Source organism: Macrobrachium nipponense, chromosome 40 (genome assembly GCF_015104395.2).
Source record: "Macrobrachium nipponense isolate FS-2020 chromosome 40, ASM1510439v2, whole genome shotgun sequence".
Taxonomy (NCBI): Eukaryota; Metazoa; Arthropoda; class Malacostraca; order Decapoda; family Palaemonidae; genus Macrobrachium; species Macrobrachium nipponense.
In genome coordinates this window covers 4,278,023-4,305,117 of record NC_061101.1, presented here as the reverse complement: position 1 = coordinate 4,305,117, position 27,095 = coordinate 4,278,023, and the positions used below count along the sequence as shown (strand labels likewise).

General features: G+C 44.9%; 2 long non-coding RNA genes across 2 annotated transcripts in view; both read right to left on the bottom strand.

Annotated features, from left to right (window-relative positions):
- The window catches only part of LOC135212270 (uncharacterized), a 19,437-nt gene extending 9,256 nt beyond the window's left edge, over window positions 1-10,181 (bottom strand). Inside the window, exon 1 of the long non-coding RNA XR_010313834.1 lies at window positions 9,951-10,181. This is a non-coding gene — a long non-coding RNA (uncharacterized LOC135212270). The remainder of the gene's footprint in view (window positions 1-9,950) is intronic.
- Window positions 10,182-10,288: 107 nt separating this feature from the next.
- The window catches only part of LOC135212268 (uncharacterized), a 38,109-nt gene continuing 21,302 nt past the window's right edge, over window positions 10,289-27,095 (bottom strand). The window contains exons 2-3 of the long non-coding RNA XR_010313833.1: window positions 12,795-13,047; window positions 10,289-10,738 (exon numbers count right to left, since the gene is read on the bottom strand). This is a non-coding gene — a long non-coding RNA (uncharacterized LOC135212268). The remainder of the gene's footprint in view (window positions 10,739-12,794; window positions 13,048-27,095) is intronic.

Sequence of the window (27,095 nt, the reverse complement as noted above, 5' to 3'; positions counted from 1 at the left end):
ACTCCTTGGCAAAAGTTTTACCTCTGAAGATTTCATCACCTTCCTTTTAGGTACACTTACAAATGGTGTCTTCTCGAGCCAACAGACACCTGTAGTAATACTTGCATCCTAGTTCAGTGTCACCAAACTTTCGAACTTCTGGAGCACTACAAGTATAACTTTAAATTTGCCGGACCACTAATATGAATTTAAAAAAAATGTATTTATTACTATATACATTTTATGTATACTACATTAGAATTCTTTCTATTTGTAATGTTTAATTCATTGTAATTAATAATAATGCTTCATATTTGTAATGTTAATTTATTGTAATTAATAATGCTGTTTTTTTTCTGCTAAAGGCTGGATCCAAAGTTTTAATGCTAAAATGCCCTAGAATGCTAAATCTACCTATAAAAATGCTAACTGGCAACATTGGGCTCTTTGTCTTCTGTGCAATTTGTATCAGGGTTGCCTGAAGAGGATTAAGAAAACAAATATATAATGTCCCAATTTTTCTGCGGACCACCAGTTGGCAAACGCAGTCCTAGTTTACATACCAAAGGGGTTTATCCTTACTTATAAAAAAAACCACACAGAATTACCAGAGCCTTGGCCCCTGATCTATATTACAGTCCCAAAAGCACAGTCATGGATCTTTCAGATTTCAATCAGCACTCTGGGGGCACTCAGCAATAATTTTGTCCTCTTTTCTTAATTGGAACGTAAACACATGATAGGTTGTTACGGTACACCAAATCTTTTTTATCCTAAATTCAGTTTTTCAATAATGAACTCTTCACTCATACACTGAGACTCTTCCTCCCGTTCCGCCGACTGTGCAACCCCATATCGAGAAAGGGCAAAATAGGGAAATGAGTGATTGCAGGGCACCTGAAGAACACATGGCAAATATACTATTGGTGATTTTCTTGTTAGTTGAAGTAAAGTGAAGTGGCTGGGAATATTGGAATACTGGAAATACGAGCATGTATGAGTGACAGGTTTGTAATGGAAAAAAAGATAGTAATTATAAAATATTTAGTATTTATAACAAAAATATACGGCATACACGACGAGTTAATGAATACTGAGCAATTTTTAGCTCCAGTTCCTTTTGGGATACCTAAATATGCATTTGCTTCAATAAGCTCTGGGTTTTGCTTATCTACTTTGTCAAAATATTTGTCTAGTAATCAAATTACAATATGCATTTTCCTGTTGGAGAGTATTACATGTTGTGTCTAGCAATTCCGTTTTTTGCATCTTATTTTCTTTCTAAAACTTAGTCAGGTTAAAGCATTTACACAAGAAGTCCTAGAAAATATATCTAATTTATATATAAAAAAATATTCTTTCAGGGAATAAAAATCAATCAAGTTTATATGAGCCAGTCCTGCAGTCAGCAGCTTCCTCAGACAAAATCAAGAACCTAAGACTCTTCCTCACCAGTAAAGCATCTTTGCAGATCACTGCCGTGGTGTCATTTCGGATAAGAAATGGTGGTGGACACTTCCTGTAAACTGATGCGTTTTGTTACAAGCCAAGCTGTAAATTTGGAAGTCTCAGCAATTCAACTTCTTGACCAGATCATGTCATAAACTGATAACCGAGAGAATGAAAGTTCTAAACCATGGTACATCACACACAAAAGAAGTGACTAGTGTGTTCTGGTTACTTGCATATCAGGTACAGTACTACAGGATGTACAGCTAAGCCTTGAAGGATCTGAATGCAACTGATAATCAGAATTATGAACAATACAGCCAAAGTAATATTACAATCCTGAACAAGAAATTCAGTAGAAGTCAAATTTTTATCCAATAATTTACAATGTCATCTGCTGAAGCATTCGATTTCATATTATGGAATGAAATTTTTAAAATTAAGCGTTTTGGTAACACATACCCATCAGTTACATAATTCTGAGTAAATATTTGAGAGTAAAAACATTGCTGTAATGAAGACATTGAAACAGACCACTGAAATATGTAATTCCAAAAACATGCAGAGAAAACAGAATACCTCAGCTAGCATGTGTTTATTTAGGAAACAAAACCTTGTAGGCAGGGCTAAGCTGCAACTTCAGGGCTAGCAAAGTGATACCTGACAAATTACTCGTCATGAAAAAGCTGTTGTTTTGACTATGTCTGTTCCTAAATGAACTCTGCATATGAAGACAAACAGGATAAGTCCCAAACAAAGATAATTAAAAATGATATTGTTATGATACAATAAAGTTTCATACATACTTACCTGGCAGATATATACATAGCTATCGACTCCGTCGTCCCCGACAGAAATTCAAATTTCGCGGCACTCGCTACAGGTAGGTCAGGTGATCTACGCCCTGCTCTGGGTGGCAGGACTAGGAACCCTTCCCGTTTTTCTAATCAGATTCTCTCTTCCACCTGTCTCCTGCGGGGAGGCTGGGTGGGTCTTCAATTGTATATATCTGCCAGGTAAGTATGTATGAAACTTTATTGTATCATAACAATATCATTTTCATACATTCAACTTACCTGTCAGATATATACATAGCTGATTGACACCCTTTGGTGGAGGGCAAGAGACAGCTAACTACTGACTAGACAGGTAAACAACATATGTTGTAGGTATTTATAGACCTTGGTTCCTACCTTATCAGGTGGAAGACTTCGTGACTGCTGTCTAGGAGTCCGCTTGACCTCAAGAGCCTTAGCGAGAATAGTGATCTGTGGCCAAGAGTTCTTGTGGTCTGTCGATGGGGTATCATCCACTTACTCGACAGAACCTAACTGGCATTTGTCAATGGGAGCACTTCCGCTTATATGACAACACGCCTTTATTTAAGGAGACACAACCGATCCCGATCACCCGAACCTAACACCCGTGTTAGTTCTAAGATTGCCAAGAGCTATCCCCAAACTCTTAGCAAACAACCACAAACTCAATAACCACACATACAATAATACAAAAAAAAATTTTTGTACCCCTCTAAAAGTCAGCTGTCACTCGATCTCCTAGTGAAGAGAAGTGAAGGTCGCCTGTGCGACACCTGACACTTCCATGCACAGGAACTCAAGAACACATCCAACAAGAGGGTTACATACATTATTAAGGATCGGTGCTAGCTCCCTTAACCAGAACGTCTGTGCTGACACGGAAACACCTAGAGAAAACATTTCTCATACGTAAACTCGCACATCTTTTAAATAATGAGATGCAAACACAGAGTTGCATCTCCAATAAGTTGCATCCAAAATGTTTTTAAGTGACATATTTCTTTGGAACGCCACAGAGGTTGCGATTGCTCTAACGTCGTGGGCTCTCACACTCTTAAAAGATTAAAAGAATCATCTGGGCAATTCTTATGAGCTTCCGTAATAACACTTCTAACAAAGAAGGCTAAGGCGTTCTTGGACATTGCTCTCTTGGGGTCTTTTACTGAGCACCAAAGACCTTTTTGCGAACCCCCAACTGCTTCTTCCTGTCCAGATAGAATTTAAGAGCTCTAACTGGGCAAAGGGATCTTTCTGCCTCTCTGCCCACCAAACTAGAAAGTCCTTTTACCTCGAAGCTCCTGGGCCAGGGATTCGAAGGGTTTTCATTTTTGGCAAGAAAGAGAGACTGGAATGAACAAATTGCAGAGTCTCCTTTGAAGCCGACTCGTGATTCAAGGGCGTGCAACTCACTGACTCTTTTTGCCGTTGCAAGAGACATCAGAAAACAAACACTTTCTAGTGATATTACGAAATGAAGCAGTGTGTGGTGGTTCGAATTCTTCGGAGGATAGAAATTTAAGAACCACATCTAAGTTCCAGCTTGGAACCTTAGGTTCAAGTGACTTTGATGTTTCGAAGGAACGAATGAGGTCGTGCAAATCCTTATCATTCGTTAGATCTAATCCCTTGTTTCTAAAGACTGCTGAAAGCATACTCCTGTACCCCTTAATAGTCGGTACAGAGAGATGCGACTTTTCTCTAAGAAACAGAAGGAAATCCGCAATTTCGGTCACAGAGGTACTGGAAGAGGACAGTCTTCTTCGACCTGCACCAGCTTCTGAAAACTTCCACTTCGATTGGTACACTCGCCTAGTAGATGATCTGCGGGCTCTAGCAATTGCGCTTGCTGCCTGGCGCGAAACACCCCAAAACCCCCTCGCTCTGACAAGTCTTTCGATAGTCGAAAGGCAGTCAGAGCAAGAGCGGAAGGTTTTGATGGTACCTCTCGAAGTGGGGTTGTTTGAGCAGATCTATTCTGTTTGGAAGAGATCTGGGGAAGTCCACTGTCCACTCCATCACCTCTATGAACCAAATCTGAGATGGCCAATACGGAGCAATCAGAGTCATTTTGGTTCCTTCGGATGCCACGAATTTTCTGACTACTTCCCCCAGTATCTTGAACGGGGGAAAAGCGTCAAACATCTAGCCCTGACCAGTCCAGGAGAAAGGCGTCTGTTGCATAAGCCCTGGGATCTTCCACTAGGGCACAAAATGTGTCTATCCTTTTGGAGAGGAATGTGGCGAAAAGATCTATTTGAGGCTTCCCCCAAAGGTACCAAAGGCTCTGACAGACTTCTGAGTGGAGTGTCCATTCTGTGGGAAGGACCTGGAACCTCCTGCTCAGTCTGTCCGCTCTCACATTCCTCTCCCCTTGGACAAACCTCGTTAGAAGAACTACCTTCCTTTGGTTCGCCCAAATCAACAGATCTCTTGCCAGCTCGTACAGAGCGAAAGAGTGAGTCCCGTCCTTGTTTCTTGACATAAGCCAGAGCGGTCGTATTGTCTGAGTTTATCTGTACGACCTTGCCTCTGACTATGTGTTCGAAGCTCTTTAGCGCAAGGTGAATTGCTAAAAGCTCCTTGCAATTTATGCCATGACATGACCATGTTCTGCGACCAGGTGCCTGACACTTCTTTGGATCCCAATGTTGCACCCCAGCCCGACTCCGACGCGTCTTGAGAACAATGTCAGGCTTGGGTTCCGTACTTGCAGGGATACTCCTTTGTTTTCTTTTAAGGGAATCAACCACACTTTAAATGATTTTTTATTTCCTCCGAGATTGGAAACGTGTCCGAGAGCTGTCCTGTCTTCCAACTCCAACTTCTTCTCAGGAAGAACTGAAGCGGACGAAGATGTAGTCTTCCTAGGGGAAAGAAACTGTTCGAGCGAGGAAAGGGTCCCCAGAAGGCTCAGCCATTCCCTCGCTGAAGTGCGCTCTTTCCCTAAGAAGTTCGATACTGTGGCACAGCCTTTCCTTATTCTCTCTTGAGAGGGAAAAACTCGAAAACCCCGAGAATCCATCTGAATCCCCAGATAAAACCACGTTCTGGCTGGGGATCATCTGAGACTTCTCGAGGTTCACGATCAATCCAATGATTTTGTCAATTCCAGTGTTGTTGACAGGTCCTCCAAACACTGCTTTTGAGACCTGGCTCTGATGAGCCAGTCGTCCAGGTACAGGGAGACGTTTATCCCTTTCAAATGTAAATGTCTTGATACATTTTTCATCACGTCCGTGAAGACTTGAGGAGCCGTGGAAAGGCCGAAACACAGGGCCCTGAACTGATAGATTCTTCCCTCGAACATAAATCGAAGGTACTTCCTCGACGAATGGTGGATCGGGATGTGGAAATATGCGTCCTGAAGGTCTAGGGACGCCATCCAATCTCCTTGAAGCAGTGCTGCAAGGACTGAAGCAGACGTTTCCATGCTGAACTTCTGTTGTTTTACGAATTTGTTCAGCGACTTACATCCCAGTACCGGTCTCCATCCCCCCGAGGCTTTTGCTACAAGAAACAAGCGATTGTAAAACCCCGGGGAGCTGCAATCCAGCACCAGCTCTATTGCTCTTTTGTCCCACATCTGTTCCACCATCTGACGAAGAGTATCCATCAGAACAGGGTCCTTGTATCTGGCGGACAGTTCCCTCGGTGATGTTGTCAAGGGAGGAATGTCCTTTAATGGGATGTAATAAACCCTTCTTGATGATTGACATCGTCCAAGGATTCGATCCTATGTCTTCCCAGGCTTTCGCAAAGAAATGTAACCTGGCTCCTACAGGTGTCTGGAGGATAGATTTCTCACTTTCCCTTCTTAAAGGGACGGAAGGAAGACCTGCCCCTCCCCTTTTCTCGGTTGACTTCCTTCTGGCGATAGATCTAGCTGGAAGGCCTCCTCGAAAGGGCTGCTGCTGAGATGGACGAGCCACTTTCTTTTCCTCACTGCCACAGGCCATATTTTTCCTTTGAGGATTGTCTAAGGAGATCCTGGGTGGCCTTTTCAGTCAGTGAATGGGCAATATCCTTCACCAACTGCGAGGGAAAAAAAAGATGTTCTGAGAGAGGCGCAAAACAAAAATAAGGCGGATCTTTGCGAAGGAGAGACGGCCTTCGTGAGGAAAGCACTGTGAACCGCCCTCTTCTTTAAAACTCCTGCACCAAAGAGGGAGCATACTTCAGCCGATCCATCCTGAACAGCCTTATCAATGCATGTGAGGATGCTATTTAGGGTTTCTGGGTCCAGTTGTTCCTTTTCATGAGACTTCTTGGCAAGAACCCCAAGGGACCAATCTAAGAAGTTAAAAACTTCTAAAGTGTGAAAAAGCCTTTGAGGAGGTGGTCCGTTTCCGAAAGACCCCATGTTACTTTTGCTGAATTCAAGGCGTGTCTTCTCGATGAGTCTACTAAACTCGAGAAGTCTGACTCAGCTGAAACGGACAGAGACAATCCCATATTTTCTCCCGTTTGCGTACCACCAATGCCTCTCCTCCCTGTAAGTTTAGCGGGAGGCATACAAAAGACTGTCCTTCCTAACTCCTTCTTCTTCTTGAACCAGGAGTCAAGAGATTGTAACGCCCTCCTCATAGATATAGCAGGCTTCATTTTTAGGAAAGAGGAAGACTTGTGCGTTTTCGTGCTCGAAAACAGAGAGCGTGGAGAAGGAGGAGCGGCTGGCGTTAAAGAGTCTCCAAATTCTTCCAAGAGAAGGGACGAAAGAACTTTTGTAATTAGAAAATCCTTCCCTTCATTTTCATCCTCCGAGGCATCTTTCTGGGTTCATAGGCTCGGAAGGAGAAGGCTCTTCTTTCTTCTGTTTCTTCCCTTACTCTCTTCCTTTCTGAAGAAGCACTCCTAATTGAAGAGGGACTAAGAGTTACTCTCTCTTTGCTAAAAGATTGACGCTTGGATGACTCCTGTCGGATGTCCCAAGGCTCTTCATGCAGGGAATGCGCCTGGTGGTGTACGGCAGGAGTATCTCGCCTGGAAGGAGTAACGTGTTTGGAATACTCCTGGTGCTTGGCAGGCGCAACACGCCTTCGAATACTCCTGGCTTCTGGTAGGCGCATCTTGTTCCGAATACTCCCTGGCACCTGGGAGGAGTATTAAGTTCAGGGAATACTCCTGGCGCCTGGGAGGAGTATAAAGTTCGGAATACTCCTGGCGCCTGGGAGGGAGTATAAGTTTCAGAATACTACCCTGGCGCCTGGAGGAGTATAAAAGTTCGGAATACTCCTGACGCCTGGGAGGAGTATCGAGGTCCGAAGACTCCTGGCGCCTGGCAGGAGTATGTCGCTCCAAATACTCCTGATCCTTGGAATGCGTATGGTGTTTAGTAGGAGTATTGATCATGGTAGGCGCTTTTCGTTTAACAAGCGCTCTACTCTAACAGGATCTTCTTCTTTTCAGTTAACTCTTGGCGCTTGGTTGAAGATCTTGAACGTTGTACTGGAATACTCTGGCTCTTTGCGCCTACTCGGAGCCTGGGCTCCTGGCTGGAGCCAAACTCTTGACAGGAGTAACTTCCTTTCTTACTTCTCTCCTGTCTAACGCACCGTTCCCGCCGGAGATGGTCGCCTGTGCGACACCTCCCCTGGAAGGCTCGTTGCGCGTGACAGGGGATCGGGGGGGGTATTTAGATCTTTTAATAGGAAGCCTATCATCCTTCTACGAGTAGGCTCCTTATAAAGAACTACCTACCAACGAGGCTAATTGTTTCTGCATATTCATTAAAATTTTCCTGGTTGAGGAATCTTTCGAATCAGGAGAGGGAGATCTGGAAGGCGCTCTAGGATCTCCTCCAGACCCAGAGTCTGATTGTTTTCTAGCCTTCTTTATTACCGAAGGCGCTCCTTCTTCAGAGAAGCGCTCGGGACTAGAATTGAGCTCATGTTCTTTCATACTCCTCTTCAGCGGACGGGAAAGTTTCGACTCCTTCCATCCTCTTCTCGGAGAGGGCGAACTAGAAGACGAAAAGCACTCTCAAAGGACGCTTTTCCTATAGCGGTCCTTGGCAGTTTGTGATATGATAGATTCTGCCGAAGGGACGCCTGATCGTTGGGGATTCTCCACAACCCCCGTATGGCTTTCGACTTTCCTTCTCCTCCGGGCCAGGGAGCTTGGAAGAGGTCTAGGCCTGGGAGCGTCGCAGAGACGACCAGACGCCCCCTCCAATACAATGGGGACACTAATATCACTAGCGAAACCACATTCACTTTCCTTACCTTCCAATGCTGCCATTTTTCCTGCATTTTCTGAAGGGAAGCTCTGAGTTCCGCTATTTCCGAAGCAGAACTAGAGGGATTAGCAATTTGTGAACAGGCTGAAACAGAATGGGCATGATTATCAGAGGAAGAAGCTACAGAACTAGACAGTAAATCACGAGATGTAGACATTTCTGCGGGTTTTGTAAGCCGCCCTTCCTCTCTCTATCTTTCTCTAACTTCTTCAAGTAAGAAGTTAGATTCTTCCACTCTTGCGCACTCAGTTTTTTTTTCACACTCGTTACACGTATTCTCAATCGAGCATTCAACCATTCTACAACCACTGCATGTAGTGTGAGGATCTACCGAAGCTTTCGGAATCCTCACCTTACAGCCCTCATTCACACACACTCTGAAACTAACACTAGAGTCAGACATATTCACGAATTCCAAAACCAAGTCCAAAAAACAGTCCACGATAGCGAATGCCAAACAACGATCCAAGTACGTCACCAAATATCAGCGAGAGATGATCAAAAGCGTTGTGAAAAAAAAAAGAATTCTAGTCAGGAGGAAGTAACAACAATGTTGATACCACCGGCGACAGAGAGAATCTGATTAGAAAACGGGAATGGTTCCTAGTCCTGCCACCCAGATGGCAGGGCGGTAGATCACCTGACCTACCTGTAGCGAGTGCCGCGAAATTTGAATTTCTGTCGGGGACACGACGGAGTCGATAGCTATGTATATATCTGGGACAGGTAAGTTGAATGTATGAAATTATATTTTCATAATAAAATAAATTTTGTTTTTGAACATACTTACCTGGTGGTTATATATATAGCTGACGTCAGGGACGTTTGCTATATACAACTACCAGGTAAGTTAGATGTTTAAAAATTAAAATTACAATGAAAAAAAAAGGAATAAATTTGAAGACAATCACACAAAAACTTTATCAAAACATGGGAACAAAAATAACAGGCATGGATTTCTTGCCAGACACAGGAGAGGGAGTGAGGTACACCATCCTAGAGGCACTGATCTGTGCAGATGCCAAACAAGTGTGTGCTACTTCCTCCTTTGGAGTGTCTAAGGGAGCTTTGTAACTGCAGGATGCACCAACACAAACTGATGGGTTTGTGATAACACTACCACCAACCTCCCAAATATTTGGAAATCCAGAGTTGGTGATTATAAATTACAATAATTTTCTTACTTGTTAACCTTCATTCATTGAAGAGTGCTCATTAAACTATAAAGCTCATAGTAAACCTAATAGTAAGTGCCATACATACCAAACTAAGAAATAAATAGTAATGATCTATATAAAAAAACAAAAACAAAACCAAATCCAAATAAAACACAGCCTCAAACCAGCTACCTGAGAACTTGTCCAAACTAATTCTCCAAAACACAAAATCTCAAGTGGGAAAAAAAGCAACTGTTAATAGCAACTTTCCAAAGGGCTACAAAACTCTAAGAATTACAATTTCACACAAACCTTGATTTCTGGTATGATAATGGGTGTGGTTAGTGGGGTGCTCTGTTTAATTGGACATCCAGCTAACTCTTTGGTAAATGTTATATTAAGTGCCATTGTAGGTGTTTGCAGGCATTAAGCAAGGCTCCTGGACATCAGAGGAGTCAAGGTCTGGATCACTCAAAGTACTTGCCTTGACCTCCTTCCCAGGTACTGTTGGAATTGTTTCAACTTCTATCTTTGAGATGTGATCCTGCTTTCGCGGGCTACCAGTTATCATCTTGAATTTTCTCTGCTTACTGTAGAGGCCAACTTTCCTCACCTCTCATCTCTGCAAGTGGCTTTAATCTCATGTCTCCAAAACATCCGCTATAAATTCTTCTACATCTGTCAGAGTAGTTACACTCTGTTTTTTGCCAGGACTCTCGATGTCCGCCTTTGGTTGACTTATACCCTTAGGGGCTTCTCCCAGACTCTTGGGCTCACCCATGGTGAACAGGGACTCCTTTTTAACAGCAAGAGTTGGGAGAAGAGGTACTTGAGTTTGTCTCATAGGTTGTGCCTCCATGCTATCAATAATGCCAGTGGGTGCATGCCCTCTGGAGTCAGATTTTTTAGTGTTGGATTCATAATCTATAAGACTTAGAGTTGGAGCTTCAATCTGGGTGTGATCTGTAGGGACACTCTCACCCTTCTCCATGACCAAGAGTGAAGATGAGGATGAGGATGCAAGTACTGGCAGTTTCAGACTCAGGAGTGTCAGCATCTTCATCCTCTTCACATTCCATGACATTTCCTACCACCGTCTGCTTGATATGCACCAAGGAAACATAATTGAAAATAAAACTGCAGGCACATAACACTATAAATAAAACCAAACGTATCAATGTATGGGTAAGAAACTTGTTTTCTGACTACACAATAGTGAGCATCAGTGGCGCCAAAAACAAAGACTTAAGTTCACAAGGGGAAACTACGTTTCAATAGGATAAAAAGTTTAAACTAAGTATTGAGTTCACTGGGTGAATCTAAGCTTTTAATAGGATTAAAAACTGTTTTAACTAAGTATTGTAACTAAATAATCTTATAAACATTATATCACTCAGCAAAACAAGAATTCAAGGCTTGAAGGTATACAGCATCAAATATCTGAACTGATATATCAAAATTATTTGTTTAAAACGAGCCAAATCGACCATTTTTCCACATAAAACACAAGAAGGACACATTCTGCCAAAAGGATTACATCAGCCACTTATGAACTCGTAACAAATACCTGACAATTACCAGGTAGATTGCAGTTAATTCTATCTTTACTTTTCCCTTGGATCTCTTTTCAACTTTGCATCTAACAACAAAACCCTTCTGGCAAGACTTTCACCTTTCAGAAGAAGGGTTCTGTGCTCTCATCAAATGACTTTACTAACCACATATGGTAAGGTGAACACATGTGGCAGGGCAGGTCAAGTATTCAACTGAACCTCAAACCAATTAAGTACAGGTCTCCATGCATTTATGATCTTAGCTGCTTTAATCTTATTAGGCATGTGGAACATCAGAGGACAGTTTTTTATAAAACAAAAGTAAACTACGTATTACTTTCTGATCTTTCTTCTTTCCCTTCAAGGGTTCTGCTCCTAAATGAACTGTGCAGGAAACAGCTGTTTTGACAATTTATTGTTATTAACCTAAAACTATCATTATCCATAAGTGATACAATCTATCACAGAATGAATTTGGAACAAGCGCAGAGCATCTTTATACATAAGAGCACCAAGATCAAAGAGAGAGCAAATACAAAAATTGGATATTTTTCAAACACTGTCAAGCAAACATTAACCAAGGGTGAAGTCACTATAATCATGGTGTTCATTTGATGAAATCAATTTTTAGTAAGAACTATCAACAGGAGTCATGATGTGAAAATGAAGATCAAATTTTCATGATCAATATGGAAGATCATGTGATATGAGATAATCATGGATAAGGATTGAACTCACACATCTACGTCTTTTAACCATAAAGAAAAAACTATTATGGGATGGCGCCCTAGGTCCACAGTCCACAATCACTTTTCCATCCTTTGGAATGACCTAATTTGAAAAGTTTTCTCCAAAGTGGCAGCAAAGCTACTTATAACCAAGTAAAAGATGTTCAACAACAGTCCCTATCAGAAAGCTTGGCAGTCACACAGGGAGTTTCTAAACTAACGATTGGTAAATACCTATATTTCTTTTTCGTTTTTCTGTGTAGTTGGACATGATTGTATGAGTATTGCTTTCTCAACAGAGCTGTACATGTGTTATGATTGCTACAACCACAACTGCATTTTGGAACGAGTTATCAACAGCTACTGGAGACCCCTTAATATTGTGTTTCCAACGTTTTCCCTTTTCAGTGTTACTATAATATAGTTTGCATGTCCACATGTTTCTTCCCTTATAAATTACCTGCAATATGTTTTAGACCTCATCCAATTCTCAAAGTTCCCCTTTTTGTTAGCAGAGTAAAAATTTTGTATTATAGTGTTGAAGATTTCCTCATGAAATCAAAAATCCAATATTCTTAGTGTAAAAACCTTTATTATGATACTCCATTGACAACAGACACTTGAAAAGGTAAGGGGAAAAATACAGCTGTATACCATTCAAATCCTTGAATTACTAATCATAAGGAACATAACACTAGTACAACTACATCAAAAATAAACCAACTTATTACAACCATAACAGAAAATGAACACTAAAGTCGTAAAAACCTAAACGATCTGCACTTAGAAAGCTAAGAATACCTTACGTACTCTACAACAGAAAAATTCTTGACATTGGCCTCGGAACAAATATCCAGAGCCAACATCAGACCTACCTGGGGTTCTTTCTGCGGAGGATTTATATCTTTGGAAAACAGCTCCTTCACCACTGGTGCAGCATTCACTGGTGTGTTTTTTTTCTGTTTTTTTTCGCTGATTTGTTTCTCTTCAACCGTTACCTTTCCTATGGGTGTATGGTAGCCAGGTAACTCCAAGTCAGGGGTGAGGCCAGGAGTACCACCAATGGCAGAGTCTGGAGATGGCAACGACGATTCGCCTGAAAGGTCTGCTGTGGTGTCTAGACTATCACTGTATAGAAGACAGAAATAGAAAAGGATGACATCCAAGATGCCATCTCAATATATTTATATGGTAGTTATTAACAATTCTTCAATATAGCTAAGAAGCTCACTCAGTTTATGTACTGTAATTATGGAAATGATATTTTAATGATAAAATAAGGTTTCACATATACTTACCAAACAATTACATTAGCTGTACGCTTTCTTACCTGGCAGTCGAAAATTCAAATTCCTGGCGGCGGTAGCGCCATTGTTCGTGTAGGTGATACAGATCCCGCCCACTTTCGGGAATACCTGGTACTGCTGAGCTTAAGATTCAATTCGTTGAGCCGCAACGTCCATCTGTGGGGAGGAGGGAGGGCTCTGATTATGTAATTGTTTGGTAAGTATATGTGAAACCTTATTTTATCATAAAGTATCATTCACATAAGTGACTTATACCAAACAATTAGAATAGCTGCCTCCACATTGCCCGGAAGGTGGGTATATGGACAGCTTTCTGAATAAAAAATAAGTCATGTGCTCACATTATATATAATGTCACCTTACCTTGTGAGAGAGCAGCTACAGTAGATACTGCCTCTGGTCGGTGCTCTCATCACATGTTTAGGAGAAACGTGGCAGTAAAGGTCCAGGGTCGTCCCTACTAATGGTGGGATTTTTGCAATCATGGAAGTTCACCAATGATTGACAAAAAACAACAATGATGTGCCCTTGCCCTGGGCAAAAAGACCAGATAAAAAACCATACAAAAAAAACCATCATCTACACTTAAAAACCATATGGTACCCTTAACCAGATATAAGGACTGGTGGGTACTTCAGGTCCATGTACCCCCAGGCTTCCCACAAACTCAAAAAAACCTTAAATTCAAGGCTAGGAGATAGTAGAGGGAAAAAAACCGAGTCCCCCTATGCTTCCTCTCCCAACACCATTCCCGCTACTGACAACAGTCCCAATCTAAAGCAGTTTTCGTAAGTAGTTTCTACCTCCTTCAAATAGTGCGATGCAAACACAGATTCCACCTCCAGAACATAGTTTGCATAATGGAGGATAGAGACACATTCTGTCTTGAAAGCCAATGACGTAGCTACTGAACAAATCTCATGCGTCTTCACTTTCAGCACCCTAAGAGCATGTTCCTGACTTTGGGCATTTGCACTTCTCGGATCAAACTCCTCAGGAATAAGGACATTGCATTCTTTGAAAGAGGCCGAGACGGGTCTTTCACCGAGCACCAGAGTCGGTTCGACTCTCCTCTCACAGTTTCTGTCCTAGTCAGGTAGTGTCTGGATTGTCTCTGACCTGGTACACAATTGTACGTTCCTCATCTTCATACCCGACTAAGTCTGTTAGGTTCTTTATCTTGAAAGAACGGGGCCAAGGATTCGAAGAATCCTCATTTTTAGCGAGAAAATCTGTTACATAAGAGCAAACTGCATTGCCCTGGGCAAAACCCACTTCCTTACTCATCGCCTGCAACTCACTTACTCTTCCCGCTGTGGCTAAGGCGACTAGGAATAGGGTTTTCCTAGTTACGTCCCTCAAGGTTGCAGAATTCAATGGTTCGAATTGGGGGCCGTTGAGCCACCTTAAAACTACTATATCCAAGTTCCATTCCACTTCTACAGGCTTGAAAATCTTGGGAGGAACTAAAGGATCTGATCAGGTCACTGATGTCCTGATTTGATGAAATGTCGAGGCCTCTATGCTTGAAAACGATGAAAGCATGGCCCTATATCCTTTCGAGGCCTCTATGCTTGAAAACCGATGAAAGCATGGCCCTATATCCTTTAATAATTGAAGTGGCCAACTTCTGGGTGTCCCTCAGAATAGCAAAAATTCTGCAATTTCTGTTATAGATGTCTCAGAAGAAGAGATGCTATGTTGTCTGCACCATGACCTAAAAACTCTCCACTTGGACTGGTAGAGCTTGGCAGAAGAACTTCTTCTGCAGCTAGCAATAGCCTCTGACACCCTTCGCAAAAACCCTTTTGCTCTGGACCAGGTTCCTGACAGTCTGAATCCTGTCAGGGCCAGAGCAGACAACCCTTGGTGATATCGGTTTGAAATGGGGTTGTCTGAGAAGCGATGGATTTTGTGGAAGTACTAGTCTGGGAAATTCACCAGCAGATTGAGAAGGTCCAGGAACCACTCTTTCCTGGGCCAGAATGGCGCCACTAGGGTCATTGTCACATTCTGGTGTGATTGAAGCTTGTTTAAGACCTCTCTTATCATCCCGAAGGGAGGAAAAGCGTAAATGTTCAGTCCTGTCCAATCTAGCAGCATCGTATCTGTTCTCCACGCTAGTGGTTCTGGAATCGGAGAACAAAAAATGGGCGAAGGCGATTGTCCTCGATGTGGCAAACAGATTTATTGAATGGTCTTCCCCAAAGCTTCCAGAGGTAATGACCACACTCTCGTTCAGGGTCCATTCTGTTGGTAACACCTGATTTACCGGACTCAGTTCGTCTGCAAGTACGTTTCAGTTCTCCCTTGCACGAATCTTGGAAAAAGGGTGATCCTCTTCTCGTTCGTCCAGGTGAGGAGATCTACAGCTATCTTGTTGAGAGAGAACAAGTGGATCCCTCCCTGCTTCCGTACATATGACAACGCTGTGGTGTTGTCTGAGTAGACCGCTAAGTTTCTATTCCGGTGATACTTAAATATAAATTGGTCGAACGCTTGTAGCCCTAAAAGGATGGCCTTCAATTCCCTTCCTTCTTATTGTGCAAGGTCTTTTCTCGTTCTGTCCACAGACCCGACACTCTCGTCTCCTAGGAGGGCTCCCCATCCACTGTCTGAGGCATCTGAGAAGAACTGCAGGTGGTCGGGGTTCGACACGACTAGGGAGATTCCTTCTTGTAATCTTTCCCTCGAAAGCCACCAACAAAGATCCATCTTTATCTCTTCCATCAGGGGGAAAACAGTGATCCGACTGTGTCTTCCGAGACCAATTTGCTTTCAGGAAGAACTGAAGCGGCCTCATGTGTAGGCGTCATAAAACCTGGACTAAACTCTCCACTGAAGCCAGGGTCCCAAGTAGGCTCATCCATTCGAGCGCTGAGCAGGACAGGCGAACCAGAAATTGCTGGACTGTTGACACAGGCAGGACTCTACTATCCTCTTCGGGGAGAGAAAAACCCGAAAATCTAGAGAGTCTAGTATCATCCCTAAATAGAGAATCCTCTGAGTAGGAATCAATTGGGACTTCGTGTTTACTATGATACCCAATTTGTTGTGTCAAAGTGTGTCTTCTCCAAGTCCTTCACACACTGACACCTGGATCTGGCTCTCAGGAGCCAGTCGTCTAAGTAAAAACCTGTGTTGATCCCCATCAAATGCAGCCACTTTCCAGAGGAGTGAGAACCGAGAGTAAATACTTGAGGGGCGGTTGACAGACCGAAGCAGAGGGCTCTGAACTGGAAGACTCTCTTCTTGAAGACGAATCTCAGGAACTTCCTGGAGTCCTGATGGAAGGGGACATGGAAGTATGCATCCTTCATGTCGAGAGATACCATCCAGTTGCCCGGTTGGATGGCTGACATTACCGATCGACTGGTTTCCATTCGGAATTTCGTCTTCCGGACGAAGAGGTTCAGAGCACTTACGTCCAACACAGGTCTCCATCCCCCTGATGCCTTGGGGGACCTACGAAGAGCCTGTTGTAAAACCCTGGGAGTTCGTATCTGTTATTTCCTCTATGGCCTCTTTGTTGATGAGCCCTTCTACTTCTTTGCTAAAGCCAAAGCTCTTGTTGATCCTGTCGAGTATGCTGTCAAACAGACAGGTGTATTGTATGTGGTGGATCCTGCGTAAAAGGGATCACATATCCCTCTCGAAGCACCTGAATTACCCACTGTTCTGACTCCTCTTCGACTCCATTCCTCCCAGTAGTCGTGGAGCCTTGCCCCCACGGGTGTGTGAAGGACCTTCCAATCATTTCTCTGTCTTAAAGGAAGGTTTCTTGGTAGACTTGGAGGTGGTTCGTGGATTTGTTCTTGGTCTCTGCTGCCACCTCGATTTACTCCCCAAAAGGGATGTTTTTTGAAGAGGAGAAGCTTTGGCTCCTGTCGCTGGAGGTACCTTAGGTCTTCTAGCTGACTGAAAGAGAAGATCACTGGTGGACTTTTTCTTGAGGTCCCGACAGCACGTTTAATGGTTTTCTTCTGGAAACAGGTGAGATTTACTCAGGGGGGAGAACAACAAAGCCGATTTTTGGTTCGTGGTTACTCCTCGAGATGTGAAGGAGCACCACCGTTCTCTCTTCTTTAGTACTCCCATAGTGAATAGGGCAGCCAATTCCCCTGAACCGTCTCTCACTGCCCTGTCCGCACAGGACAACACATTGAGCCAGTCGGCAGAAACATGAAATTGTTAAGATACAATAAAGTTTTACACATCTTACCTGCAGAATATATACTTAGCTTATGTCTCTGACGTCCGACAGAATTCAAAAACTCGCGGCACACGCTACAGGTAGGTCAGGTGATCACCCCTACCGCCGCTGGGTGGCGGTAATAGGAATCATTCCCGTTTTCTGACAGATTTTTCTTCCCCCTATCTCCTGAGGGGAGGATGGGTGCCATTGAACGTATTATATCTGCCAGGTAAGTATGTGTAATACTTTATTGTATCTTAACAATTTCATTTTTACACATGCAACTTACCCGGCAGATATATACTTAGCTGATTGGCACCCTTTGGAGGAGGGTAAGAGATAGTTACTCAATATGAATAGCAATTCAAAAAAAACAGGGAAAACAACTTTCGTTGTAGGTACTATAAATAAACTTAAATACTTGATTCCTACCTTATTGGGCAGAAGACTTCATGAGTACTGTCTATGAGTCCTGCTTGCCTCAAGAGTTCCAGCGAGGATGAGACCTGTCACTGAGAACTCTTCTGGATCATGTCAATGGGGGCTAGCCCGCTTACTCGACAGAGCCTTATTTGGATCGTACCAATGGGGCCTATCCCACTTACATGGTAGAGCCTTCACCTTTGTCCGTATCAACGGGGACTAACCCTCTTACAAGACAGAGCCTAGGTCCAAAACATTACAAGGAGCATGAAAACAACCAATCTCAACCACCTGACCACACTACTTTTGGTTATACACTACGAATTGAAAGTGGTACTTTTCCCTGACCACTTTCAATCGACCATAAAAACACCACCACAAGATTAAAATTCCTAATCTATCTAACTAAGCTAGATTGGTTTCAGCCCCCTGTCCCAGCACCGAATCCGCAGACACGTAAGGTCCGAAAGAGAAGCACTTATCATAAGTTACACGTACATCTCCTAAATAGTTAGACGCAAACACAGATTGCATCTCCAATATGTGGATCCAAAATTTAAGTCGTTTATCGACATATTCTTTTGGAAAGCTAATGAGGTTGCTACGGCTCTGACCTCATGCGCTTTAACTCTCAGCTGCCCGAGATATTCCTCTTCACAGGCAATATGGGTGCTTCTTTAATAATCTCTCTGATAAAGAATGCCTGTGCATTCTTTGACATCATTCTTCTCGGATCTCTTACCGAGCACCAAAGGCTCTCTGAGTTTCCTCCCATTTGTTTTTTCCTCTCTAGATAGAACTTGAGGATCCTTACCGGACACAAGGTTCTCTCTATTTCTCTCCCTACCAAGGAAGTCAATCCTTTAACTTCAAACGTCCTTGGGGCCAAGGCTTAGAAGGATTCTCATTTTTTGCTAAAATAGGGGGTTAAATGAACACACTGCAGAATCCTTTCTGAAGCCCACTGTGCCTTCTAAAGCCTGGAGTTCACTAATCCTTTTAGCTGATGCTAATGCAAATAGGAAAATCGATTTCCTAGTCAAGTCTCTGAACGATGAGTTATTGGGAGGTTCAAATTTCTCTGACATGAGAAACCTTAGTACCACATCTAGGTTCCAGCTGGGTGGTCTGGCTGTCTGGATTTCGAAGTCTCAAATGATTTAATCAAATCGTGTAAATCTTTGTCATCCGTGATGTTTTAGTCCTGTATGTCTAAAACACCAAAGAAAAGCATACTTTTATAACCTTTTATAGTCGAGACTGCAAGGTTACATTTTAGTCTCAAATATAATAGGAAATCTGCTATTTCCGTCACAGAGGTACTGGAAGAGGATACATTCTGATTCCTGGCCAACCTTCGGAACACTTCCCACTTCGACTGGTACACGTGTATAGTTGACGGTCTCCTGGCCCTTGCAATTGCCTTTGCAGCAGCGCGTGAAATACCCCTTCGCTCTGACGAGTCCTTCGACAGTCTGAAGGCAGTCAGACCCGAGCGCGGGGAGGTTTTTGTGGTATCTGTCGAAGTGGGGCTGTCTGAGAAGATCGTTCCGTAAAGGAAGGTACCTTGGAAAATCTATCATCCATTCGCAGTACCTCTGTGAACCACTCTTGAGCTGGCCAAAATGGGGCGATTAGGGTCAATTTCGCTCCTTTCGTCAGAACAAACTTCCTTATGACGTTTCCTATGATCTTGAAAGGAGGAAAAGCGTAGCCGTCTATTCCTTCCCAATTTAGGAGGAGGCCGTCTATCGCTACTGCTCTTGGATCTGAAATCGGAGAGCAGTAGTTCTCCAGCCTGGCATTCCAATGAGTTGCAAACAGGTCTATGTTTGACCTTCCCCATAGGCTCCAAATTTGATTGCAGACCTCTGAGTGTAGAGTCCACTCCGTGGAAATGACTTGATCTCTCCTGCTCAACAAGTCTGCTCTGACGTTTTTTCTCGCCTTGTATAACCCTCGTCAAGAGTGTGATGTTCCGCTCCTTTGACCATAGAAGAAGCTCTTTCGCCTTCTTGTACAGTGAGAGGGAGTGAGTCCCCCCCTGTTTTCTTATGTAGGCTAGAGCTGTCGTGTTGTCGGAATTTACCTGCAACACTGAGTTGCGCGACTTGGGCTTCCACTGCCTGAGAGCTAGATGCACTGCCACTAACTCTTTCTCGTTGATGTGCCAGGACACCTGTTCCCCACTCCAGGTGCCTGACACTTCTCTCGGGCCCAGCGTCGCCCCCCATCCCGTCTCCGATGCGTCTGTAAACAACACTAGGGAGGGGTTCGGTAACTGCAGCGATAGTCCCTCGTTCAGTCTGCCTGGTTCTAACCACCAACTGAGGCTTTTCTTTATCTCTCTGGACAGAGAAAGAGTCCCTCAGATCCTGATTCTTCTGGTCCCAATTCTCCTTCAAGAAGAATGAGAGGTCTTATGTGAAGCCATCCCTAGAGAAACGAACTGTTCCAACGAGGAGAGGGAGGCCCCAGAAGAACCTCATCCTATTTTCCCTCGCGGAACATTGTTCTTTCTCTAGGAAAGGTCTTCACTTTTAGAATGCACCGTTCCTGTCTTTCTATGGACGGAAACACTTGAAAACCCCGAGAATCCATCAGAATCCCCATAGAGACAATGCTTTGCTGGGGATCCATCTGGGATTTCCCGAGGTTCACTACAGTCCCAGAGACTGAGTCAAGTCCAACGTTGACCTTAGGTCCTCCAGACACTGATCCCTGGATTGCGAGCGAATTAACCAATCGTCGAGATACAGCGATATCCTTATTCCTTTTAAAATTTAAATGTAGCCAATGTGCTACATTTTTCATCAATCCCGTGAAACTTGGGGAGCTGTGGATAAGACCGAAACAAAGGGCGCGAAACTGAAATACTTGGCCCTGTATCATAAATCTTAGATACCTTCTGGACGAGGGATGGATGGGTACATGAAAGTAGGCATCTTGCAGATCCAATGACACCATCCAATCCCCTTGTCTTAGTGGCTGAAAGGGAACTGACGATGTCGTCTCCATCGTGAACCGCTTGTTTTGATCACAAAGTGATTCAGAGCGCTTACGTCCAGCACTGGTCTCCACTCCACCGAGGCTTTTGGTACCAGAAAGAGGCAATTGTAAAATCCTGGTGAATGAATTGTCTAATACTTTTTCTATAGCCTTCTTTTCTAGCATCTGTTGCACCAGATGTAATAGTGCTTGGTTTTTTAAAGGATCTCTGTATCTTGCCGCTAACTCCCTTGGAGTGGAGGTTAAGGGCGGTTTTTTCCCTGAAGGGGATCAGGTATCCTCTCTCGAGGATCGAGAGGGACCAGTTGTCTGCCCCTCTCTGAGCCCAGGACTTTCGCGAACCTCAAAAGTCTGGCTCCTACTGGAGTCTGGAGGACTCCTGTCTCACTGCGGCTTCCGAGAATGGTCTTCGGAGAAGATCGTCCTCTCTTGAACGGCCTTCTACTCTAGTTGTGGGTCTTGAGGTTGTTCTTCTCGAAAGGGCTGTTGGAAAGACACTTTATTCGCAGTTCCCTCTCTCTTAGCCATCGGCACAGCAGGTTTAAGCCTCTTGGCGGACTGAGCAAGAAGATCCTGCGTAGCTTTCTCCCGACAGTGATCTGGAAATGTCCCTCACTGTCTCCTGAGGAAAAAGGTATTCCGAGAGTGGGGAAAAAAAAAGCAAAGAGGCTCTCTGTAAGGGCGAAACAGACTTGGAGAGAAACGAGCTATAAACTGATCTCTTTTTGAGCACTCCTGCTCCAAAGAGAGATGCTACTTCTGTGGATCCATCCATGACTGCCTTGTCCAAGCATGAAAGGACACTTGATAAACACCTCCATAGTCACAAACTCCGGATCTTGCGCTCTTTTTGCTAGAGCTCCTAAGGCCCAATCCATGAAGTTGAAGACTTCAAGTGTGCGAAATAGACCCTTGAGTAAATGGTCCATCTCGCACATTCCCCAAGACGCTTTAGCCGAAAGTAGAGAGCGTCTCTAGATGATTCTACTAGAGCAGAAAAATCCGCGTTTGCGGAAGCCGGAAGGCCTAACCCCATGGGTTCCTTCGTGTCGTACCAGACACCCGGCTTACCTGTCAATCTAGACGGAGGACACAAAAAAAACACCGTCTTACTGCCTCCTTAATTTCTTAACCAGGAGCCAGTTCTCCAAATTCTTGATGGCCATTTCTCATAGATAGAGTTGGCCGCATCTGACAAAAGAGGGGGATTTTGCCAACTTAGTACTCGATAGAAGGGATCCCGGAGAAGGAGGATCAGCCGAACACAGCGAGTCCCCAAACTCCTGAAGAAGTAATGCAGAAAGTCTCTTATAATCAGAGACTCCTACTTCTTTCGTCTCCTCCTCCTCCGAGACTTCCTCCAAGGTTACATTCGGAGAGGGAGACTTCTTCGGTGAAGAAGTCCTGGCAGGTATGCTACTCTTATCCTTCAAGAGCTCGTCAGAAGGAGCCGCCAGTTGAATACCCGAGATATGTTTCCTCGGTAAAGGACAAAACTCCGCTTTTCTCCGCTACCCTAGGTTCTTGATACCTACTAGGGGAGGATCTAGAGCCTGCGTCATTAGGCTCTTGGCGCCTATCCGGAGGAGAAACACTCGTTTTCTATTCTCGAGCGCCTACTATGAGTAGGGCGCGAATCCAAAGTCAGGATCCTTTCAGGCTCTTGGCGCCTGTGAGGAGAGGCGCTTGCGCCTACTCTTCTGTGACTCTTAGGAGTAGGGCGCTTGCGCCTGACAAAAGGCTCCTTTCAGGCTCCTGAATCTTACAGGGAGAGGCGTCAGAGCCTACTCTGATCTACCAGGATTAGGGCGCAAATCCTGGAAAGGCTCTGTTTAGGCTCTTGCTGCCTTTGAGGCGAAGAGCTTGCGCCTACTCTTGATCGTCTTACAGGAGTAGGGTGCAGATCCACGATTAGGCTCCTTTCAGGCTCTTCACGCCTGTTAGGCGAACGGTAAGCGTCCGCTCTAGATACTCTTCCAGGAGTAGGGGCGCGAACCCCTGTTTAGGTTCTTCTTAGAATCTTGGAACCTGCTAGGAGAGGCGCTTGACTCCTTGAAGAAAGCCTATCATAAGGTCTCAGAATAACTTAACGAGATTTGATCATCCAGGCGTCCTATCGAACGTTGGCGCCTTCTAGAAAAATCATCCTTAGAAGGAGACCCTTTCTCGCTTCATCTCTCTGAGCAGAGCGCTCTCGTTCTTTCCTTCCACTTGCAGAGGAGATCCTACTCCTAGGAGATCGTTCGGCAGATACGAACCGATCGTCTTCTCGCAAGGAGACTTTTTCCTTACTCCTACAAGGAGAGGATCTAGCGCCTACTTCATGGCGCTTTGCGCTATGACTCCTAGCCTCAGAGCTTCTACGAGGAGAATACCATCTTCCCTGTCTCGACGAAGTTTCAAAGGAGTCGTCTACTCTTGGGGGCGAATAGGTTCTTACTGGAGAAGATCGCCTATTATACTCCTCCTTCCTAACAGACCTCTTGACTGGAAGAAAGGCGTCCTTCCTGCGAGAAGGCTCCTTGCGCCTACTAGTAGAAAGCGAGCCTACTAAAGAAGAGAGATTCTCTGGAGGTCAAACAGGAATCTCTTAGGTTAAGGACCGAATCCCTTTTGGAGAGGATTTCCGATCCTTCATAGCCTTCTTAGGCGCAGGAGAATACTCCGGAAAAGGCTCCGGGCTGGAGTCAAGAGCGCCTTCTCCTGGAGGTTTCCAGGCTCTCTTGAGAGGGCGCGATTTGGAAGAAGAGCTCCATCCTCGTTAGGAGAGGACGAATCAGAGTCGGAAAAACACCTTCCTTAAGAGGCTTTTCCTATAGCTCTCTATAGCAGCCTGGGACGAGTCTACAGGACCTGCTGAAGGGACGCCTGACCGTTGGGGATACTCTACATCCCCCTTGCGGCTTTCGACATTCCTCCTCCCCTGGGCATGGGAGTCTGAAAGAGGTCTAGGCCTAGGAGCGATGCGGAGTCGGTCAGACGCCCCCTCCACTGCACTGGGGACACTGCACTTATCACTAGAACACTTCACCCTTACCTTGGTTTATCTCGCAATTGCTGTTGCAAATTGCGGATTGAAGCTTCCACAGCGGCTCTCTCGGCAGACACATCTGCGGGTTCGCTGCGCGGGGGGGAAGGAGCTGAAACCAAAAAGGAAGATGGCGAAGCTACTGCAGGGTTAGAAATACTATCCTGTTCCGCAGAACAGGATCTACTTGAACTTCTAGCTGAAGCTTTTCTAATCCTATCCTTTTCCTAACTTTCTAACATACGAAGTTAGTTCTTTCCATTGTAATTCAGTTAAGTTCTCACATACATCACATGTATCCTTAACCGAACAATCCCTCCCCTACATTTTACACAAACAGTGTGAGGGTCCAAAGTAGCCTTAGGCAACCTCACCTTGCATCCCTCATTTACACATACTCTAAACAGAGTTCCAGGTGTTAAATCGGACATATTAATCAACTAAATCCAACACACAGCGTATGCCAACAACCATAGATCAAATAATACTTCCAAATAATCCTCGGCGAAGCAAGCAAGAAATTCTAAGCAGGAGCTACCAACAAAGTTGTTGTCAGCACCGGCGACAGAAAAATTCTGTCAGAAAACGGGAATGATTCCTATTACCGCCACCCAGCGGCGGTAGGGGGTGGGGGATCACCTGACCTACCTGTAGCGTGTGCCGCGAGTTTTGAATTCTGTCGGACGTCAGAGACATAAAGCTAAGTATATATCTGCCAGGTAAGTTGCATGTGTAAAAATCCTCATCTTCAATTTTTCTGGCTAAAGCTGCAATAGTCCAATCCAAAAAACTGAAGACTTCGATCAACTTGTATAAGTTCTTCACCAGGTGATCCAACTCGGGTGAAGAGAACAACACTTTCGCAGCCGAGAACGCTGCTCTTCTGCTTGAGTAAACAAGACCGGAGAAGTCTCCTTGGGAGGAGGCAGAAACTCCCAAATAAGGAACTTCTCCTGTCGGCATAAAACCTGTAGGTTTTATTCTGCAGCTTCGATGGAGGAAAAGCGAACTAAGCCTTGCCTGACTCCCTCTTCTTAGCAAGCCATCTTCTACTTCCTTCAGTGCTTTCTTCGAGGACTGAGAAAGTGAATTTCTTAACAGGCGGCGACATCCCTCTCGTACGCTGGCATGTCTCTTCAACTGACGAGACACTAAATCACTCCACACTTTTCGCCTCGACACAGGCGACTGCACTTTCGACTCAGACGACAACTGTGCGTCACTGATATCTACGCCTTTCCAGCGGCGTTTTCTGGACACTCACGAGTCGACTACGTCGACGGAGTCGGCGACTGACCGTGGTCAAACTCGCCCAGTCTCCCTTCAACCTCCGGTATGTCTTCTCCCGGGAGCTGGGGAGTATGACAGTGACCTTAGTCTAGGAGAACAGGGGGAATGGACAGCCGCCTCCTTGGACACAACACTGACACTTGGCCTAACAATGGTCTTTTTCACTTGACTTCTCTACGAACGCACGAAACGACATACCCAAATCCATAACGGATTTTGCCAAGAAATGACAATTTGTCCAAAATTGCATTTTTCCTAACTATACAACCTGAGGTCCTTTTACAATAGGAAGATACTAGCGGCAGCTGGATAGGTCGTAAGCTTTCGAACAAGGGGTTCAGTAGTTAACTGCTTGTCCGACAGGCGCGCAGCGCGCGACTGGGAGGTAAACAAATCACTTTTGCTTTGGCCCAAGCAAAAACTGCAGAGTGAGGGGTGGCATGAGGTGGGGCTATGTGTAAAAGGACCTCAGGTTTGTATAGTTAGGAAAAAATGCAATTTTGGACAAATTGTCATTTGTTCCGACACGGCATACAAACCTTCGGTCCTTTTTACAATAGGAAGACTCACTTCTTGGTGGGTGGAATCTGAGTCTTTTGTGAACAGACTGGTGTTCGCCCAACCTTGGAAGCCTCCCTGGTCGTAAGAGCGAGGGAGGGATCCAAGCCTCTGTCCGATTGATCGGGGTGTGCACCGCAAAGGATTCAATGGTCAGACCTTGGACCGAGTAACTAAGAGATGGGGCAGCGCGATCTCCTTAGTACCAGCAATGCAAGAACTTGTTCCTGTACAGGAGCAAATATAAAGTCATGGGTTTGACTCTTGTAGGCATCCACTTCCCCCCCTTGTAGAAGGAAGTGGTGGATATTCTGCTCCTATCCACCTAGTGAAAGGGATAGGATGGGGCTCTGTCATATAGCTCACCTGCATCTCGTCCTCATCCAGCGTAGTGACGACCATGGCCCTCTGCCCGCAGGTAGAGGGGAAGGAAAGACGGGAAGAGAGAGCCAGTCACTCACTCACTCACACATCCATCCACACAGTCACACCAGGACTCGATGCTGTTCAGCCTGCGAGGTCTGGGTTAGCTACACAACAGTTGTTTGAGGGCAGCCGACCAACGGGTCCCAAGGAAAAAAGGTATCCAAGGACCTGTGGGCAATATCCCGAAGGTAGGGTGAAGGACGTTAAAGGTAAGTCTGGTTAGACCAGACCCCTGCCTTCAGGACCTGCGCCACGGGAGAAGTTCTTGCGAAACGCCAACGAGGGGCCAATACTTCTGACTTCGTGAGCTCTCGGACGGGACGTACGGATGTCGTCACTACCATCAGCCTCATACGCCCTCCTGATGACCTCACGCAGCCAGAATGAAAGAGTGTTCTTGGATACTTCTTTCTTGGGTGGGACCCCGGTGCTAACGAAGAGGCGTCGACACTCAGGCCTGAGGTGACGAGTTCTCTTCAGATAGCGCCGTAGCGCCCTCACAGGACAAAGCGACATTTCATCCACATCATTATCGGTGAAGTACAATAGGGAGGGAAACGTGAATGACTCGAACCTGTCATCAGGGACTGACGGTTTCTGAGTCTTCGCAACGAAGTTCGGGACGAAATCGAGCGTCACTGGGGATCCCCATCCCCTGGAGTGTCGTACATCATAGGAAAGACCATGAAGTTCCCCTACTCTCTTCGCCGATGCCAGGGCCAGCAAGAAGAGGTCTTGAGGGTCAGATCCCTGTCTGACGACTCTCGGAGTGGCTCGAACGGTGTTCGAGTCAGACTCCTAAGGACGAGAGTCACGTCCCACGCAGGGGGCCTGAGTTCCCTGGGTGGGCAAGACCTCTCGAAGCTCCTCATCAGCAAGGAGATCTCGAACGAGTTCGAGATGTCCAACCCCCTCAGTTTTCAGGACGGAGCGCCAAGGC